Consider the following 19,915-nt stretch of genomic DNA (forward strand, 5'->3'; position numbering starts at 1 on the left):
AAAAAGTTCATTTGCATACAGTTCGGTCATGGAGCTGTTGGAGCAAGTCCAGAGGTGGCCATGAGGATGATCAGTGGCTGGAGCACCTGCCATATGAAGACAGACTGAGAAAGTCGGGGCTGTTCAGCCTGGAGAAGAGAAGCTGTTTGGAGACCTCAGAGCTGCTTCCAGTATCTGAAGGGCACTATGGGGATGCTGGACAGGGACTCTTTTGTCTGCTTTTGACAGTCACAGTGCACATGTGAGTTGTAGGATGCAAAGCTTTTCATAATTCCTTTGTCCCAAACAAAATGTTGAAGAGTAAGATCTAATAGAGACAGAGGAAATAGGCAGGGTGATGATGGTGCATGGGGGGAAAGCCCTCTGGAGAAGCATCACTGTGATAATTAGCATGGTTTCCGTGCTCATGATTTTATTTCCCCTTTAATTTGTATTTGGTAGAATCAGTCCAGTCATACAGTGTGTCAGCATTTCCATTAACCTACAAATTCGGAGCAGACTGTACTTGATGTTCTGAAAAAAGTTGCTCAGGCAATGAGATGGGTCCCTTTCATGATGCAGGTACTTGTTAAAATGGGCTTTGCTGGAGGTTCCACAGCTCTTAACAGCCATGTGGACTATGCTCTGCCTGATTTCTTATTTCTGGGATGGCCCAAGAGCCAGGCCTGCTGCAACCTCTCAGAAAATCAGCTTACAGTATTGTAGCATGGCTTTGATCATCACGTGTTTACTGTTAGCAAAAAGCTGTAGTTATCAACCCACAGCTCAAGTGAGCCCACATGTTGCAGGCATTAAAAGGCCTCAGCTGCCTAATTGCTGCATCTTCCTTTTGCAATAAAATCAGCCCTTGTGCTTTTCAAGCTGTTGTGTATGATTAATAAAACTTATTAGGCCAAAAAGAACAATGTGGCTAGTGCGGGTGATTATAAGGAAGGCTGGGACATGAATAATGCTTCTCGGCAGAGCGTAATAATTGAACAAGCTCACTTAATTTTCTGCTCATCTTTTGTGTGTGTTATAATACTGGCACAAGCGGTAGACAGTTTCACATAGAGAGTTTGCTTCTTTTTTTAACTGTCTGCAGTTCACTGGAGCTCTTGACTACAGGCCTATGTATTACCTTTGAGCTGTCACGAGGTGACAACAATTCCAGTGGGCCTCTCACATCTGCTAATAGCATTGTAACAATTCTAGTGGCCTCTCAGGTCTGCTAATAGCATTGTCTTTGAAAGGAAGAAGATAGGATTAACCAAGCAGGAGACCCATGCATACACTGGCAGAGTAAGGGCTTGGTGGTTGGGGTAACACAGAGATATCTGCGAGTTCAATGGTTTTGTATGGAAGCAGATAGGAAAATAGACTAGAGAAGGGTGTTAACAGAGCACAACAGTAAGACTAAGAGGGCAAGCATGATGTTGGATTGTCACAGCTTAATTCTTAATAATGTGATTTATTACTTTTCCATTCACACTGCCTGTCACTGGGTACCTTAACTGCAGATCATGACTGTGAAGGACAGGCTTTTGTCATACGGGAAGCTCTCAGCATGGGCTTTGATGGATTCCTCTGTCTGCCATCAACAAAGAACAGTGTGTGTCATGTTTCTTGGTTTTATGAGCTGCACACCCGGGGGGCAAGGTGGAAGGAAGGAAAGGCCTGGATGCTCTGGTAGGGTGGCTGCAGGAGCCCTTCCCTTGCTGCCAGAGATGTGGTCTCCTGGGCTGGCTGCTGGGAAAGTGCCTGTTTCCCACATGGATTTAACTTTGTAGTTGATCTGTTGAGTATTTTGAGAACAAAAAGAAAATAAATTCAATATTTTCTGTCATGCTGATTTTGGATGGGATAGGCATTTGGCATGATTCAAAGCATAATCCAGATTATGTATTTGGTCTCTTGGAGGAGGTCTAGAAAATAACCAACTTGAGGATTTTTTGGTTGGTTTTTGTTTTGAGTATGTTTACCATTCTTTTTATCCTTAATTGCAAAAACGCATTTGGTGATCTTACACTGTATTTGCCCTGAAAGCAAATTTAAGCAAGGCAAATTTTTAGACTTCAAATTTCCACATATTCTTCTGTGGCCTTGTCAAAATTGCATGGAAAATGCTGTTTATTGAATAATCATTGTGAGAGAACTACTAAACAGCAATGGGAGTTTGTTATTTGCACATTCTGACAAAAAATACAATAAAATCAAGGCTGGGAGCATGAGGCCCTGTTGCAATAGCTGCCTTACCACTGCTGTTTAAGACTGACTAGTCAAATGCACAGTTGTTTGAATGTCACTTGATTTTTAGCACCTCATGTGGTTATCAATGAAACCACTCCTGTTTATTGTGTGGACTTTCACTCATAATGTTTATAGGGCACTTGGTAATGGTGATGACGTCTGCTTTCTGATTAATCTATGAGCTATTTATGTCCTAAAAATAGCAGGTGTTGTGATGCTGCCGAACAGTTCTTCTTTATCTGAATATGGAAAAAAAAGTTGACTAAAAGTTATGTTCAGAACCCCACAAATTGGAATGTAACCAGATTATGAACAAGATTTGTTTTAAATCCAAATTTTCAACACCAGGACTGAAATGAAGAAGGGAAATAATTTTCTTGGGGACTTTGGAAATGGGGCAAATATCCTAAGGGTATTTGCCAATTCAGTGAAAAGCTTGGTTTCCTATATTGGTATTTTTTTTTGCTGTATTTTTTGGTATAGCCTTCTTTGTCATAGCTTTTCTTCTCTGATGAGAAAACAACATCTTCTTTGGCTCTCCACTAACAACTATATGGAATATTGTCCTGCTGCTTTTAATGTCTTTATGGCTTAGTCTTTCTGCCTTTGTGAAGGTTTTTTTTGTTAGTGTTATCTTGTCCTCAGCTACTTGACTTGGTGTCCACAATCTGTACATATGTATGCATCTGTCGTAGAATCATCACAGAATCATAGAATGTTTTGGGCTGAAGGGACCTTAAAGCTCATCCAGTTCCAACCCCCTGCCACAGACAGGCAAACCTTCCTCTACAGCAGGTTGCTCCCCTACCAAATCCAAATGTGTAATATGTAGCATTTTATTTGTCCTTGGGTGACATTCGCCCTGCATTATTACGCAAAACATCACAGCCAGTTTTTTTCCTCTATATTTCACAGGCTGCCTTGTACCACTCACAGCAGCAAGAAGATCCAGCTCAAAGAAACATTAATCAGTGAGGCTTTTCAGACAGTCTTGGTTATCACTGCTTTTTACTTAGTTCAGACACAATAAAAATATATCTCTGTTACAATATCATGCTTTCTCTGAATGGGACTGTACCTACTCATTGTTAACAACATTGTACATAACCAAGAAATTGTGGACAAAGCTCCACTGTAGAAAGTAGATGCTGTTTTACCTGATCCATCATAATAAGCAATAATATTTTCAGAGAAAGAGGAGAACCACAAACTCCTTGTTCATTTGTATTTGTAAAACTTCCCCCTAAGAAGAGTAGAAACAAAAAAAGAAAAGGAGGCTTTTTGCTCCACTTTATCAAGGTTCTGTCTCTTGTCATTATCAAGCTATCACTAAAAATGCTGCTGGGTTTCTCATGTATTTCTAGTGGTTTAGACTGTATTATCAAATCAATTCACACAGAATTTAGCACACAGTACCCAGAGAAGCCTCTTGGATCTCCTTTTTCAGGCTGGGGCTAGTCTAAATTGGCTTCTGTTTTGATTCCTGGTTCCCAGTCTTTTATTCTTCTGTGAAGGCTTGTGGTGTTCTCTAGCACTGATCCTGCTCCCATGCCTTGACAATATTTAATCTGATGACTGGTGTAGAGAACTCTGGAACAGACAGAGATAAGGAATAATCTCTTGCTGCATGAGAAAAATGCAGTAGATTATTCCTTTCATCAGGATCTCCTTGGAATACCTCACCTGATATTTTGCATTTGCTGCAGTTGGGATTCTTGGTGGCAAAGGACTTGTAAAGCCTGAGCGACTTTTATGGGAGCCTGACTGGTAATTTGCCTTACAGCTGCAGAGGTTGTACCCAAACCTCTGCATCTTGCTCCCTGTCTTAACCCAGGAAGCTTCTGCAAGAACTTTTCAAGTCTGCTGTCATGGTTTAAACTCACCCAGACAACTTGTTCTCCCCGCCTTCTTTCCCCCCTTACTCCCGGAAGGACAGAGAGGAGAATCGAAAAATAATGCAACTCCCACGGGTTGAGATAAGAACAGTTTAGTAACTAAGGTATAACACAGAGCACTACTGCTACCACCAATGATAACAATGATAAAGGAAATAACAAGGGAAGAGAATACAACACCTCAGCACCAGCTGACCGATAACTCCCCCCGCCAGCCCAACCAAGCACTGACCGATACTTCATCCAACCCCACAGTCCCTAGCCTTTCTGGGTAATTCCCAGTTACATCCTGGGCATGACGTGCTGCGGTATGGAATACCTCTTTGGTCAGTTTGGGTCAGGTGTCCTGTCTCTGCTTCCTCCCAGCTTCCCCTCCTCCCTGGCAGAGCATGAGGCTCACAAAGTCCCTGGCCAGACCAAAACATCATTGTTATCAGCTCTGTTCCCAAGCCGAAAGTCAAAACACAGCACAGCACCAGCTACCAAGAAGGAGAAAAATGACTGCTACTGCTAAACCCAGGACATCTGTTAATTATTGTCATCCTCCAGGCAAAACTTCACATCCCTCTGTCTTTGAGAAAGAAACAGTACTGAAGCCATCTCTCAAAGCAAAAGTATCTTGCTTGCAGATAAACCTAAGAATAGGGGGACTACTTAGACAGGGTGTACAGTGCTACAGAACAGCCACAGGGCTAGCTCAAATTAGAGTGCAGATCTTCAGAAGTGGGCTGGCCATCCTCTTAATCAGTTGGCTGGAATTACCAGCCTGCCATAACTTGGGGATTTGCACTGATACCCACCCTACAGTTTATGGCAGATTTCCTGCTGGAGCTGGGAGCTGCAACCCTGGAGAGGAGCCACACTGGAGCAGTCTGCTCCTGAAGGATTGCACCCCATGGAAGGGACTCACACTGGAGTGGTTCATGAAGGACTGTATCCTATGAGAAGGGCCTATACTGGAGCCCAGAAACAGTGCGAACAGTGTGAGGAGCAAGTGGCAGGGATGAATGCTATGAATTGGCTCCAAGCCCCATTTCCCATCCCCTGCACTACTGGGGGAGGGGAGTGAGAAGTATATCTGGGAGGAAGATTGGTTACGGGAGGAGGTGGTTTTAATTTTGTTTTTATTTCTCATTATCCTACTGGTATCAACTATCAATGTGAAATTAACAAGTAAATTTCAAGTCTGCTTTGCTCATGATACCAACTAGTGAGTGATCTCCCTGTCCTTATCTTGATCCATGAGTCTTTTCATCATATTTTCTCCCCCTGTCCTGCTAAGGAGGGGTAATGAGAGTGTCTGGGTTGACAACTGGTGGCAGATTGGCCAGACCCACCATGGTCAAACCACCGTGCAAGGATTCTTCACTGATAGAGCTATAATATGAAATAGGATGCTGTAAACATAAGATTTTATATTAAAAAGGCATTTTGTGCCGATGATACATCTCTGGATCTTCTGACTTTAGTCTTAGCACTCTGTACTGAGCACTGAAAATTTTGTTTACCCATTCTATTCTCTCAGCAGCCAATAAGTACCGCTGACGAAACAAAGGTAAACGCTTTTCAGACTGATTTTGTCCGACTGCTGTCACAGTCTAACAGAGCTTCTACGGCCACCATGTAGTGTTCATGTCTAGCAGTGTTTATATTTTGGATTTCTATGTGTACATATGAAAAAGAAATCTTGGACAAACCCCCTGAAATGCTTTCTGTGTTAGATTTCTCTCTGAAGTATACAACCCCCACTTCCGTGCAAAGCAAGTGGCCACATGCAGAATGTGCTTAGTACAGAAATGTCTCATACTCTCTTCATCTCTTGTGTGAGAGGAATATTATCTAAAACAAACCTGGGTGAGCGAGCTACTGAAAAGCTCTGGCCTGGCTGCTTGCCTTTATCTCCAACCTTCCCGAAATAGTCAAATCGGGAAGGTTAGAACTGAACAATACCAGTTAGTGTAATGATAGGGCTGCCTCCTTAACGAGGCTGCTTAGTGCCTGCAGAGCTGTGAGACCTTCATGAACACTGCCTCTCTCCAGGTCTGAATGTCTACCACCTGTGCTTACTATCCCATTATCATTGCCATTTTTGTGTAACCAACAGCGATTGCCTATCTCATGGTGCTACATATGGCAAAAATAAAAATGTATGCATATATGCAGATGTCTTTATGCATACATACATTTCTCTCTGTGTGAAGCTCCATTCGGAGCAGTGTGCCAAGGTATCTTTACGTCTTGCTTGCTGTTGTCTGCATTGACTGTACCTTTGGTATGTACAATTGCTTTTGATTCTTGCCTTTATATGGATGCTAATGTTTCTAGAGCTCTTAGTCTTAGAGCTCTTAGACTATATAAAGTTATGGTTCTTCCCTGAGAAATTAATTTCTTAATTTCCTGTCAACAGAACGTATCATTATATATAAATGTTGTGAAAGACCCTATTAGACAGACAGACACATGAGGGATAAAATTAAAAGTTGCGTGGAAACCATAACCTGAAATAAGTTTTTCTCTTCTGCACTCAAAGTCCCTGTCTTTGTCTTCTATTAGAATACTGTTTGCATGTAATTTCTTGCTTTAGGAATCTGAATTGCTGATACACAAATGGAAATGCCATCTGACTGACTGTAAAGTGTATCGGGTTAATGGATTCCCACCCCACCCCCCCCCCCCCCCCCCCAAGTTTTTCATTTCCAGTGAGTATTTTAAGCCCTTCGCTTGTCCTGGTACCAGTCTGGTGTAAGGCAGAAAAGATTTTAATCCCTGTAGGTCATTCCCTGACCTGCTGCAGAAGTTTGTTGGAACTGTTGATATTATTGCCTTCACTGCAGTTAATTTTGGTCAGGAAACACCTTGGGGTAGGGTATAGAGGAGGGAAGAAGGAAGAGTAAAGAAAGATACTAAGACACAGAAGAAATGTTTTGCTGAAAAAGAGCATTCTTTAGCGCCCAGTGGCAGCTGTTATCATCCCTCCATAGCACATTCTTAGAAAATCACATTGCAAATGTGGCTTGTCAAATAAGCAAAAAGTGACTTGAGCTCTGTATGTACCAACTGCTTTGGTACTGGAGGCTCGATCATGCTAAAGCTGGCGCCCGTGTTCTACCCTTGAGATTCTTCTGTAGCTGTTATCTTCTTGTACTTGTCTGTTGGCAAATGCATTCACATAGTGTTAGCCTGGGTCAGGAATGTGCTTTTGAGAAGAAACTCCTGATGGTCTGTGCTTACTCTGCTGGGTTCTTACTGTCAAGCAGCCTTGGAATACACAGCAAACATGGCATCTTTTCTGATTGAGCTAAAACAGAATAGGCACCTAATGCTCTCCAGCCACTAACGGGTGTTCAGTTCACAGGATCAGACTAGAATCAGCCCAAAATAAAATCCCCCCAACCCATGCTCTTCTCTGTCAAATCACTCCTGCTAAGCCACACAGCTGATGAGATAAACATAGCTTTTGTTAAACAAGCTCTTCCTGCAGTGTGATTTTTTTTTAATCTGCTTTATATGCAAGAAATAACTTGAGCGTCAGCTCCAAGAAGGCACTGAAAAATACAGATCCACAGTGCTCATGTATTGAAGATCAATTTTGATGATTACACAGAGGATGTGCATGGAAAGGATGGGCCAATCAGCAAATATGCTCCTGTTATGAGCTTTTCTGTTTAGGAAAAATAATTACATCCAGATACTTCTGGTGACCTGCGAACCCTGGATTGCTCAGCAAGAAAACATAAGACCTGTGGTTGCATGCAGGCATTGTTGCCAGCGAAGCCTCACAAATTTTGTTCACAAATGCTGAAATACCATAAAGGATGATACATCAATCTATCTGTGCAATTCCCTGCAAATGCATGAGTCCCATTTGGTTTATTCAGTAATATAGGGAAAAAAAAAAAAACAAACCAAAACTGGCACAGAATTTTTAGTGTTATCACACAACAGCTTGCTTTTAAAAAGCCATTGTGCTTGAGTGCAAAATGAGAATTAGCATATCTACATCTACTAGAGCCAATGCTAAGACCAGTCCCAGCTCTGGAGTTCACCCTCAAAAAACATTTTATGTACACACACTCTCTGATTTTTTTGTCCTTCCAGTTCTAGTGCCATCAATGCAGAACTCAGACCTGGCGGAAACTGAATTTACTCTGAACCACTATTTGGCTCCTTTATGCTACCTTATAATTTGAATGAGGAGTTGGCTGTGAAAGAAGCTAGCCTAGACATTGTGAAATCCTACGCTCCTTTAGGAATACAGAAATGACATCCTGGAGGTGGTTCTAGGCTACTCTAACTTTGTATATGGGTGTACATGGGTGGTATGGAATACCCCTTTGGCCAGTTTGGGTAGGGTGTCTTGTGTCTGCTTCCTCCCGACTTCCCATGCCCCTCCTCACTGGCAGAGCATGAGACAGAAAATGTCCTTGATCAGAGTAAACAGTACTTAGCAACAACTAAAAACATCGGTGTTATCAGCATTGTTCTTAGGCTAAAGTCAAAAACACAGCACTGCACCAGCTGCTAAGAAGGAGAAAAATGACTGTTACTGCTGAACCCAGGACACATGGCTAGGAAGTATGTGGCCAATAGGAGATAACAGACATGCCGCATGCCTATGTATTTACACCAGGCAAGTGTATTGCAGGTGATGTGCAGAGCACGAAACTGATGATGACATCAACTGCATCAAGGTGGAATAGAAGCAGTGATTATTACACAACAAGGAGCAATTATGTTGGAAATGTACTGTACAAAATGGTAGAAAAACTGTTTAAAGGTAGTGGAGGAGTATCCACTAGGAGAATCATATTTTAAAGATGTTAAGAAATGATTAAAAAAGTGATAACGCAGATAAAGTAGATTAGTTGTGATCAAAATCATTTTAGGAAAGGATGACAAAAGAGGCTCTTCTGGGATAGACTGGGGAGCTGAATTTGAGTATGAACAAAGAATTCTTTAATGCTATTAGAAAGCGAAATACTCCTGAGATCTGTACCACAGCAAATGCTAATTTCTTAGTCATCAAGACTGAACACCATTGGCAATCATATGCCCTGGGTCTGACAATCAAAAGATGTTTAATTGAGCAGTTGGTGAATCAACAGAGGAGGATACTACTTAAAATTTTGTTTCTCTGACTAACATTAACAACTTAAAGGTGATGGCTGTAGGAAAAAGCCTCAAGAGAGCAAGTGAGGTTGAGACGATCTGGAACGTGGGTCTGTGACTCTTACTTTGAAAAGAGAGGGAACTAAGGGTCTGTGACTCTTACTTTGAAAAGGGAGGGAACTAAATGGTGAAGAATGACCCAAGAAATTCAAGATTTCATTTTAAATGAAGCCTGGCATTTCTTTATGTAAAAGATGTAAAGCTCTCAGGGGCTTCTGTTTTAGAGCAAAGGAAAAAATAGCCTCAACCAGCTCTGGAAATAAGGGCAAATTCACTTAAAATGGACATTAGGAACACAGAGGTACAAGGACCATTTTTCTCCATCAGTTTGCCCTGCAGAGAGACCTGTCTTTCTCAGGGAGAAAGCAGGAATCGCCAGCAGCTGTGCTAAGGCTGGTCTTGCAAAATACCTTCAAATTCTAAGCAGTGGGTTTCCTCAGGCTGTGTGCAAGAAGAGTTGTGGTGGGAACAGCCCTCAGCTTCAACGTCCTCATCACCTGGGAGAGCCACAGGATCCTGTGGGGCTTGTGTTTGTAACTGGAGTTACACACGATCAGTGCTCTATAAGTAGAAAAGCATGGAGGAGTGGGGTGTCTGGGGAAGTGCATGTGTGACAACCACCACAGAGAAACACCTGGATTTTTTTCTGTAACAAGGTAACATTTTGGTCCAGTTTTGCTTTCTAACTCAAGGTGTGCCAAGCCAGGTAGACCTGCTGGCCCAGGCACCCTTTTGGCCTAAGGCAGCAGTATGGGGCAGAAGAGGTCAGCCTCAGCAGTGAAAAGCTTAGAGAAGTAATGCCAACGAAGTCCTTCAGTACAAAGTGTTAGGAAATTTTAATTGTCAGCTTCACTGCTTGATGTGCAACTTCACGTCAGAGGATTCAGCAGGTAGGTGGGGAGAGATGGAAATTAACAAATCTGCCTTGATGCAAGGCAAGCATACAAGATGGCTCCTATTAAATTTTTGTGTCTGTTTCTTAGGAATAGGGATAAATGCCTCACCCGCCTACGGAGGATGTACTTCTCCTCAAATCCTGTGGTGGCTGTATCTGGATCAGAAAACAGTTGCCTCTGATGATTATGGTTATGATGAACGTGCTTGACCCATGTCTGATAGATCACACCCCTTTCTCAGGATACCAAGTGGTAGTCAGTGTTATCTTAGACTACTGTTGGATGGACAGAGTGAAAATTTGACTCTGGACTTCCAAAGAAATATGCTTAACGCTTTTCCTACCGGCTTCATACAAAATTCCCTCCTGTGAATCACTTCTCATTTCCTGGTATCTCTGACAAAACAAGCTGAGTACAGCATTGCTCGTTCTTGCTGATTACTTAGCCTCTGATCTGTCTGTGTTTTGTTTTACCTTAAATTCCACTGGTTTGTGTCCTATTTTTTGTGTCTGGTTTACTCTGTGACGGTAGAAGCAATCTTATATTCCTGGGTCTTAAAATAACTGAAAACTCAGTGTGCCTGGACACCACAGCTGTCAATGGCAAGTTAAAAGATTCCCAATTGTACTATTTTCTGGAGCCTTAACCATGATTTTGAACAGTCGGGGTTAACAATAAAGATACTAGCTAAAAATAATAAATACCTATATATTCTTTTAGAAAATCTCTACTCTAGACCCTGCACTTCTATGCCAAAGGAGCTCCTATGCTTGTTTCCCGAGCTTAACATTTTTCAGACTTTTAAAAATGCTATAATGAAGCCTAAGAAGAGGTAAAATAATGATATGGTAAGTGAGGAGACCTAGGTTTAATTCTTTGTTGCTGTTTTCTTTTGTGATATCAGGCAAGTAATTTCTCTCTATTTGATTCTTCATCTGTAAGTACAACAGCACTTCTTTGTTTCTCCTGGAGCTGCATTATTTTAATCACTGTAAAAGACAATGCAGAGCTTAGACACCACAGCAAGGGGGACTGTGTTAAATACAACAGCTCAACAGAAGTAGAAAAAATCCACTCTGAGGTTCCTGATACTTAAGCCTCAACTGTTTTAATATTTCTATCAGTTTGTCGTGCCCTCTGTAAACATGAGAGGTGAAGATACCAAGAACTCTGCATCTCAGTGGGATAAAGACCTGAACCCTGCTGCTGAATCTAACTTTGGTCTTACTAAGACAAATATCTTTTTGACATTTAATCTTAGATGTTGAAAAAGACTACAAAAACCTACACAGCTGTGAAATGGAAGATTGGGATGAACTTGCCTTTTCTGTTTGTTAAAATAGGAAATAAGGCACTTAATTGCTCTTGTTCTACTTGATTTTGTGGCTAGATTGTTACAGCTTGAGCCTAGTAATATATTCAACCAACTTAGAAAAATTAGAGATTAGTAGATCAACAAGGAAATTACACAGCACATTGGTCCTCCATAGCTATAAAGGCTGTCCACAAATGATGCTGGCTAACACCTTTGGATTTGATGAATTTCAGGCAGAAGCAGCCTGGAAGAAAGAAATTGCCCTGCTACCTCTGCACAAAACAGTGCCCTGACAGAGAAAAATGCTGGCTGACAGCACTGTCATTTAGATGAATGTCTGGTTTATCCACAGTTTGTTTTTCTTTAATCCCCATTCTCTTTGGTAGCACTCTTTAGTCTTTTAGGGACAGTGTAATATCTGTATTTCTGTACTTTGCTACTTTATGCTTGAAAAAGCTGTAGGTGCTTGACTTTGCTCTCTTGGCACACTTGCAAATGTGGAAAACATGAATTTGCAGGCGGTGACACTGCAAGTAGGAGCTATGTATCAGATTCTGACTGTCTTGTGGTCTGTGAAGCTTCTCTGGGCAAAGCAGTGGGCCACCTGTGAAGATGTGGGTGGTACCAATGTGACGAGACAGAAGACAGATGGTGGGGGTTGGAGCAAGGAAACAACTACAATGTGGGGGTACATGGTATGAAAAGAGGAAACAGAAATACACGTCTTAAAGACCAGGGGAGAAATGGTAGCACAAATGACAGGCTTCTGCCTGATTATTTTGTATTTGTGTTTCAGGTAACTTAGCAATACTTTAAATGCATATAGAGCCAGACCAGAAAATGTATTCCTGAGGGAAGTGATACTTGTCATGCCTCTTCCTGGCAACAAGGACCAGAGTCATCCAGATCATATTCATGCTGGCCTGCTCTGCATTATTCCCACAGCATGATGCTAAGCAAATGGCAAGCTGTACTAATTGGTCAGCAGGGAATTTCCTTGCACAATAAAAGGCCCTCAAAAGGCTCAAAAGTGCCCATACTTTAACACAGCTTAATGACAGCAGGCTCTACAGGAGCTGGTGCTTGTATTTAAGTGGAGGAGGTACTGTAAGGATACAGGTCTGGCCTTCCTTGGCCGTGTGTGTGGGCTGGCCTTTCCTTGTCTGCTGTGATCTTAGCCCTGGGGACTTGAGAGCCAGCATGTTACCGCAGCAGCAGACAGGAGACCAGCTCAGCTGAACAGAGACAGACCTGTTGGCAAGGTGCTCTCCCTAGGTTCTGGATTGTGGGTTTCACTTTTTCTAGACGCATTCACTCTAGACACATTCAACAGTCTGGCCCACCATCAGTCTTCATTTCATTTTTCTGGGGCTTGGGGAAACTGCTCTCCTCACCTCTTTTAGATCATTAACTTAGCTTCATTTTACCTTAGGGTCTGTGACAGATACCTTCCATAATGTAGAGAAAGTAGCTCAGTTTTTATCTGTGATCTCCTGTAATGCTGACACTATTGTTTGAACTTCTTGCTATTTTGGCAAGGAAGCTCTGGGAGATGCATTTGAGCGGGGAGCCCTCCTGTGCTAGAATGTTTGTCTGGGTATGTCATATAGTGACAGAAAGAAATACACTGGGATTGGGGAACAAGAGAAGGAATTGACTTCATATTTTCTGATTATATGGTGGAATGTTACAGGTAGAAAAGAGTGTCTGTGCTATTTTTGCAACAAACAAATGTGAGGTGCAAAAAGTCCTACCCATGCCTACCTGGGTTACTGAATAGGGGATGTGGTTTACACCACCTCATGACCACAATGAATGTAAAGATACTGTTTGTACAACTTCCTAAACAACCTGAAAATGTGAGTTCTCCGGTATTTAAGACTAGTTTTTCTCTAGGGCATCTGAATCTTTGTAATTACCCAAGTCCTACTTCCTTTACAGCAATATATCCTGCAGCAGAAGCAAATGAGATGGGATCATACTGTCACTGTGTATTTCCTTGATAAATGCAGCACAGATAATTCTAAATGGCCTTGCAATTCTTATGAAAGATTAGCAGTAGTCTTTAGTTTGATTTTTTTTTTCTTCGCTTAGAATTCAGCAAAACTTGGAAAAGGAAAGAAATTTCCGGGTCTGGTGATGCTTTTTCTGTATGACAGTGAAACAGAGTATGTGTTACAGAAAAAAGAGATGTTGACAGAGGCACAAGAGTCAGAAAATATGTGATAATTTTCCTTTATGCTCCCTAAGCAGCTCAAGTTGCCCCTGCACTGCCTATATTAAAAATAAATACAAATTAAAATCAAGCTGCAAGTGAATTGCACAAGCAGCTCTAGATTCACTTTTCCAGTAACAGGAATGGAACTGGACAGCTGACAGAGGCCAACTGAGCACTTGGGTATAAATCAGTGATTAGGCAATGCAAGAGAGAAAATTCCTTAGCATGAAAAATGCTGGGGAACTAAGAGTCCTTTCAGCTCCTGAGTCCTCGTTTTGCTAGAAAAGGTCTGCCACCACATACCCCCTTATCTCATAATTTCTGACTCTGGAAAGGATTCTTTATGATGCTTCCACTCTGTGTTTTTGTATTTCCATTTATGTGGCCTATGCGTGTTTCTTTTTTTACCTTTCTCAGTCTGAGACGTTAAAGCTTCTCTACTCAGTACCTGCAGTTTTCATTGATACTACATCCAAATCACACCTCAGCTGCTCCCAAAGATTTTTCTTTCAATTGTTATAATCCTCTTTTCCAAAGCTGGCTAGGGGACCCTCAACCAGGATTTCCTTCAAGTGCTTGGCTTTGTCACATAGCAAACTCTTCAGTCCATTTTCCTCTACCCTTCCGTAGTGTGATCTAGAAAGAACATGGCAAGGACATTTATTAATTTAAACACTTTCTCCTTCCTGCCTCTATGTTCTTACTGTATTTTAATGCATTTCTTCCCTATATTTCCATTCTGCTCCATTTGCCGCCCTCTCAGTCATAAAAAGCCAAAAACTATGTCATGATTGTCTTGCTGTCTGAGTTTCAGGCAGTTGGAGAATATTTTTTGATGGGAGTACACATCCTGGGCTGTAATCCCACATCCACTGGTGTAGTCAGCTCAGAACAGGGTATTCCAGATGCAGTCCACCAAAGAGGGAAGACGAGAGTACAAACTCCTGGTCTGCTGATCTTGCAAATTTGTCTGTCTTACATGCTTACTACCCTGCAAACCTGGGTGATTTTTAATCTGCTGCCCAGTATCCCACCAAACCCAGGGGCTCTGTCAGTAACATTTAACAGAACATATATGAATGTTATAAAACTTAAATGGTGTTGAAGTATGAATAAGTTTTCTTTCTTAGAACGAGACTTTGGTCACTAACCACTATATAGTTTCAGAGCATAGTTCTCCACTGTCCTGTGCCTTGCTTTGCTCTCTACACCAGTGCAGCATGAGAGGGGTTACAGCTTTAGGAAACAAGGGTGTTGTGGCTACTTTACACAGTACTGTGCAATAGCAAGAGCTGGTGAAGAGCAACTGTGAATGAAACCTCTAGTCTGATAATCACAAATCCAAACCAGAAACAGCTACTATAATTGATATCATTTAAATTGAGAGGTGTGTTGCTGTTTCCTACACAACTGATTTTGTTCATGACTCCTTGAATTTAATCCTGAAATAAAGCCAGTAACATACCACAAAAAAAAGAGCCAGCTTTTCCAGAAACCATCCTAGAAACTTTTAACTTGCTGCTGAAGCCTGTACTATTAGATATTTATAAGGGAAGCTGATCCCTGGTGATTTGTAATTCTTCCCCCCTGCCATGTGTGATATTTCTGCACACCATTTCAAATACCTTCTTGACCTGACCTTTGCTTGGGAGGTCTTACAGACATTGCTGAACTCTCCAGATTTGTCAACTTCAATGGAAATGCCCTAGAGTCTCATTCAGCTTACACAAAGAGACATAAACTACACGCACCTTGAAGCAGCACTGAAAGGAAGCAAATGTCATGTCCCTTTCTCCTTCACAAGAAACCTCTGTTGCCGCTGGTTGTCCCAGGAGCCTCATGCAGCAGAAGTGAGCGTTAACCCAGAGAAAAGCTGTGCCACAACTTTGTTCCCTTCTCCCACCTACCCACCTTTCAGCCTGCTGGTGATGTGAGGAATAGTAACAGACTAAAGAAAGAGTTAAGAGTTTTTTTCAAACTATACATTGTCTTAACTTAGAATAGGGAACAGGTACGTTCTTGTTCTTGCCAGTTAAACTATAACCCAGAATAGAATAGGTAGCCGAAACACATTGTTTAAAATCAGAGACCCTTTTCCCTCAAGCAGATGAATGTCTAACAGGAATTTGTTTCAACTAGTTTCTAAAAAAGACTTGAGGTTGCCAGCTGGGGAAACTGCCAAGGGTGAAAAGTGCACCGTGAGGAAGCCTGTTTACTTCATCTTGAAGACCCCTGCCTGCGACCATCGGAGGGCAGTGTGCAAGCACCAAAAAGAGAGGAGACATGATAATAAGTACCTAAACTAGTCATAATATCCCCACCGAACTCTCGGGAACCTAATGAATATGTATATTTGCGTATAACAAATATCCAGCTTGTTGAGCTCTCGGTGTGCGAGTTAGGAGGCGCAATCCCCCTCGCACCCAGCGCTGCAATAACCATACCTGCTTTAAAACTCTTTGAGTTCTGAAGTTCTGTTCCGTAAAGCACTGGGTGCTGTGCCTTCTCTTGGGTTATCATCCCTTATGTTCTGTGTATGTTCATCAACCTTCCACTGAAAAGCTTCTTCCTGTTGTGTGTGTCTGTGCATGCGTAGGTGCAGGAAGTCTCTAAATTTATTAATGATCAAGCCCTAACGATGGGGAGTGCGGGCGGATATATCGGGTCTGAGAACCTGGCCAGGAAATGATGCCATTCTGATGTTTACTAACTTGTTGGTCCCCTGTTCCTACCAGGCCCTAAACCCCCACCCCAGGGTGCTCCCACAGAGCCGTGGGCGCCACGTGGTAGGCCTGGAGAGCTGTGCTGGGTGACCCCCTGAGCAGCATGGGCAGCATGGAGCGGGGCTTTTCAGCCAGGCGGGCCAGCAGGAGAGCAGACCGCAGCGGGCGCGGGAAGAAAACAGCTCAGTCGCAGCCGAGGAGGCAGCCGCACCTGGAGGACGAGACCCAGAGCGGATGGGGCGCCTGCGGCCGCTGGCTGCCGGTGGGAAAGGTCAGGGGCGCGCCTATGCCGTAAAGTAGCGGCGCGGCGGAGGCGGCCGGGCAGGTAGGCAGCGCAACTGGGGCCGCTAGGGGGCCCCGCCCGCACGGGAAACGGCAGCCCGCCACCGTGCTGGGCCTGGCGGCTGCGGTACAGCCGGGACCGAAGCTTCAGTTCCTGGAGAGAGGGCGTGAGGACATGGCTTTGGGCTTGCTCCCGCATGGGCGCTGCAGCTGCCCGCACCCAGCAGAGCGAGTGCTTGGGCTGTTGGCTGCACTTTTCACAAAGCAACTGGTAGCTGAGGCGAAGCTGCTCTGCCCCTTGAGAGCTTCCCTCTGAACAGAGGCCAAATCCAGCCTTGATGAAAGCCTGCTCTGGCTTTTATCCTTTCTGACACCTCTTTCATCTGTGCTGTTATTTCCTTATCTGCATGTTAGTCTGTAATGCACCACTTCTCCTTTGGTTTTCCTTCTACATCTGAGAAAAGGCAGGAAAAGTTACTGTTTCCTAGCCTTCCTCATCCCCCTGAAGGGCCTTTAAATCAGCCCTTTGGTCCAGTAGTACAAAATAAGTCAAACTTTCTACTCTTACCCTTCATTCACGGTGTGCATTGTGGTGTGGGTAAGAACAGGTCATGGAGTGGGCTTGAGTAGAAGGGGTGGTTCAGAGTAGCGCTACTTGATTTATTCTCTCTTGAATCTAGACTGCTTAGGTTTTGTTTATTTTTTTGTTTGGTGCTTTGTTTGTTTGTTGCAGGTTTGGAGCTGGGAGGGTGTTTCAGTTGTTTATTGTTCACCAGTCAAAGAAGAAAGAGAAGCGGGTGGCGTAAATTGGTTGTGAAGTACTTTAACCCTATGTTCAGTGAGCTGGAGGCACAGTTGAAGGCCAGGCAGCAGGGGCTGGAGAGGATTGTCATATACCGGGGTATTCAAGAAGGAGAAACAGGAAACATGGTAATGGTTTGACTTTGTGTAACTTGTATTTGTGGAACATAAAGCAAGCTGAGGATATATACCTGGCCATATCTAAAGCAAGGGAAAAGCCTCCATTCAGCGCTCTTCCTGAGCTCAAGGTAGCTTTTGAGAGAGCAGTGTTGAAGTGTGGGTAAGATTTGAAAATATGTGCTTTGATACTACTCCAGTTTTCTCTGCTGTTTGTAGCCTTTAAATCTCAGTACTTGTAATTTACCAGTCTCACTGGCTGTGCGTGCCTGGTCTGAACAGTATTGTTGCAGTAGTCTTCAAGAACTATCATGTGCACCCAGATGTAGTGTGCTGTACTGAGCTTCTGTGGGATGGAGATGGCAAACCAACTCTTTCCCTCTCTCAACTCCCAGGAGGTGCCAGGCAGCTTCCAAGTGAAGTGGTACTTCTGTTAGTTGGATCTGAGCTGTGATGAGTTCAAGCAAGTTTATTTCAAGTCTGCCTGGCTCTGTAAGGAGAAAACTGCCCAGTCTTTTTCTTTGCCTGTTCTCCCCCTTCTTCCCCATTTCTGATTGATATTTATGTATGTGGAAAAAAAAGGTCATGCTTACCTGTAATAGATATATTTTGCTTGGAAACCTGTTTTGGGTTCAAAATGACTGCAGTTTACTTGCTGTCAAAGTAAATATGGATGAAAAAACCACAACCTGAAAACCAGCTCAGAGAGCTGCTCTCTATGACAGAGCATGCAAACCCTGTACTGGCCCAACACAGAGCTGATAAGGTAGTTCAACATTGTCTTGCTAGACATGCTGGAAGGGCTGAAAGAGCCCAGATCAGTTAGCTGCAGGACAGTAAGCTGCAGGAACTGATATTAAGGGACTGTTAATATGTGGTTAAAGTCCCCTTGCTAGGGAAGGTGGGCCAGATATTGGATTGCTCTTTGTTTTGGTACTGGTTAGCACTAAGTTTGCTAGGTCTCCTTGAAGAGATCTCTTTTTGCATCTGGCTGGGGAGCAGTGCTTGTCTGTGTTGAGCCCACCTGGCCATGGGTCAGTTCAGGCTGTCTCCTGGCTACTTTCAGAATAATAGATGGATGTGAAATAGATGGATGTAGGTTACTTTTGCTGTGGATAATGAAACTTCTTTGCTCCTCCTGGTTAACCGTGTGTGTGTATGGAGCAACCATCTTTTGGTGTTTGTGAGACTAGAAACAACTGGAATCAAACTGCCTGATTTCTTATTTCATGGCTGTGGACTGTTTTATGCAGCTTTGTACTGTGAAATATGGGAAACCAGGCTTAGCCAAAAGTGAGTTGCCTAGCAGACGCTTGCTGTCATACAAATTAGCCACAGCTTTTGCATCTTGGAGTGCTGCCAGCAGAGCTAGCTATTGCATTAAATGTCTACTACCAGTCATGATCTAAGCTGAAAGCGAGATTAATTGCTCTTCTAGCATTATCTTAGCAGTTAGCACTTTTTGTGATGTTAAACATGTTTTTCCTCTTTAAACCCAAACCACAAAATACTGCTCTCAGTTTCAAACCAGTGAGTGTATGGGAAGAACAGGAAAAAAAGCAATTAAGTATCACACATGTATAAGAACTATCTTGCTTTAAAGTGGAAAGGGGAGCTAATTGTTCTAGTGCTGCCCATCTGGTATGTAACAACAAATACCTTCAAAACTATAGTTTCAGTAAATACATGCCTTAAAGAGTGGATACAATTTACTTGAGCTACTAGTGGGTACTAGTACTAGTGGGTACAACACAATAGCTTTCAATAAATATTTTCTTTGACTTTACTCTGCCTCAACCAAGTACATTAATACTTAATTGTACTAATGAAGTTTGACTAAAGAAACACAGTAGTTTTTCCTTGCCTAGAAATACTTCCATCTGAAATTTTCCTGAGTTGCAAAGTTCTTAACAAGTAACTCACTTGAAAAAGAAATAAACAATGTTGGAATTTTGGAAACTCGTACTTCAATAAGGTGCTGAGGATATAAGGTTGTTTTCATTAACTGATGTCTGTTGTAAGTGAAGAATTTGACAACAGAAAGGCTAGTATGACTTCAGTTGGTAACCTTGACTGTACATGCCAATGCTGCTGACTTCTGTTCTGTTCTCTGTAAAATTTCTTCTTAGCCAAGCTCTGCATCACCAAGGTTTTCATTTCTTCAGTTACTAAATGACAGATAGAAACACTAGATCAAATAAATGTTTATGTTTCTTCTAGAGGTTTAGCTTTCCTGATTGAGGAGGAAAGTGAGAAATTTGACCCAGGCT

This window comes from Neopsephotus bourkii, unplaced genomic scaffold (assembly GCF_033783945.1).
Source record: "Neopsephotus bourkii isolate Nb327-2 ecotype Australia unplaced genomic scaffold, CSIRO-AGI_Nbou_v1 NB_214, whole genome shotgun sequence".
In the NCBI taxonomy this organism is placed as follows: domain Eukaryota; kingdom Metazoa; phylum Chordata; class Aves; order Psittaciformes; family Psittacidae; genus Neopsephotus; species Neopsephotus bourkii.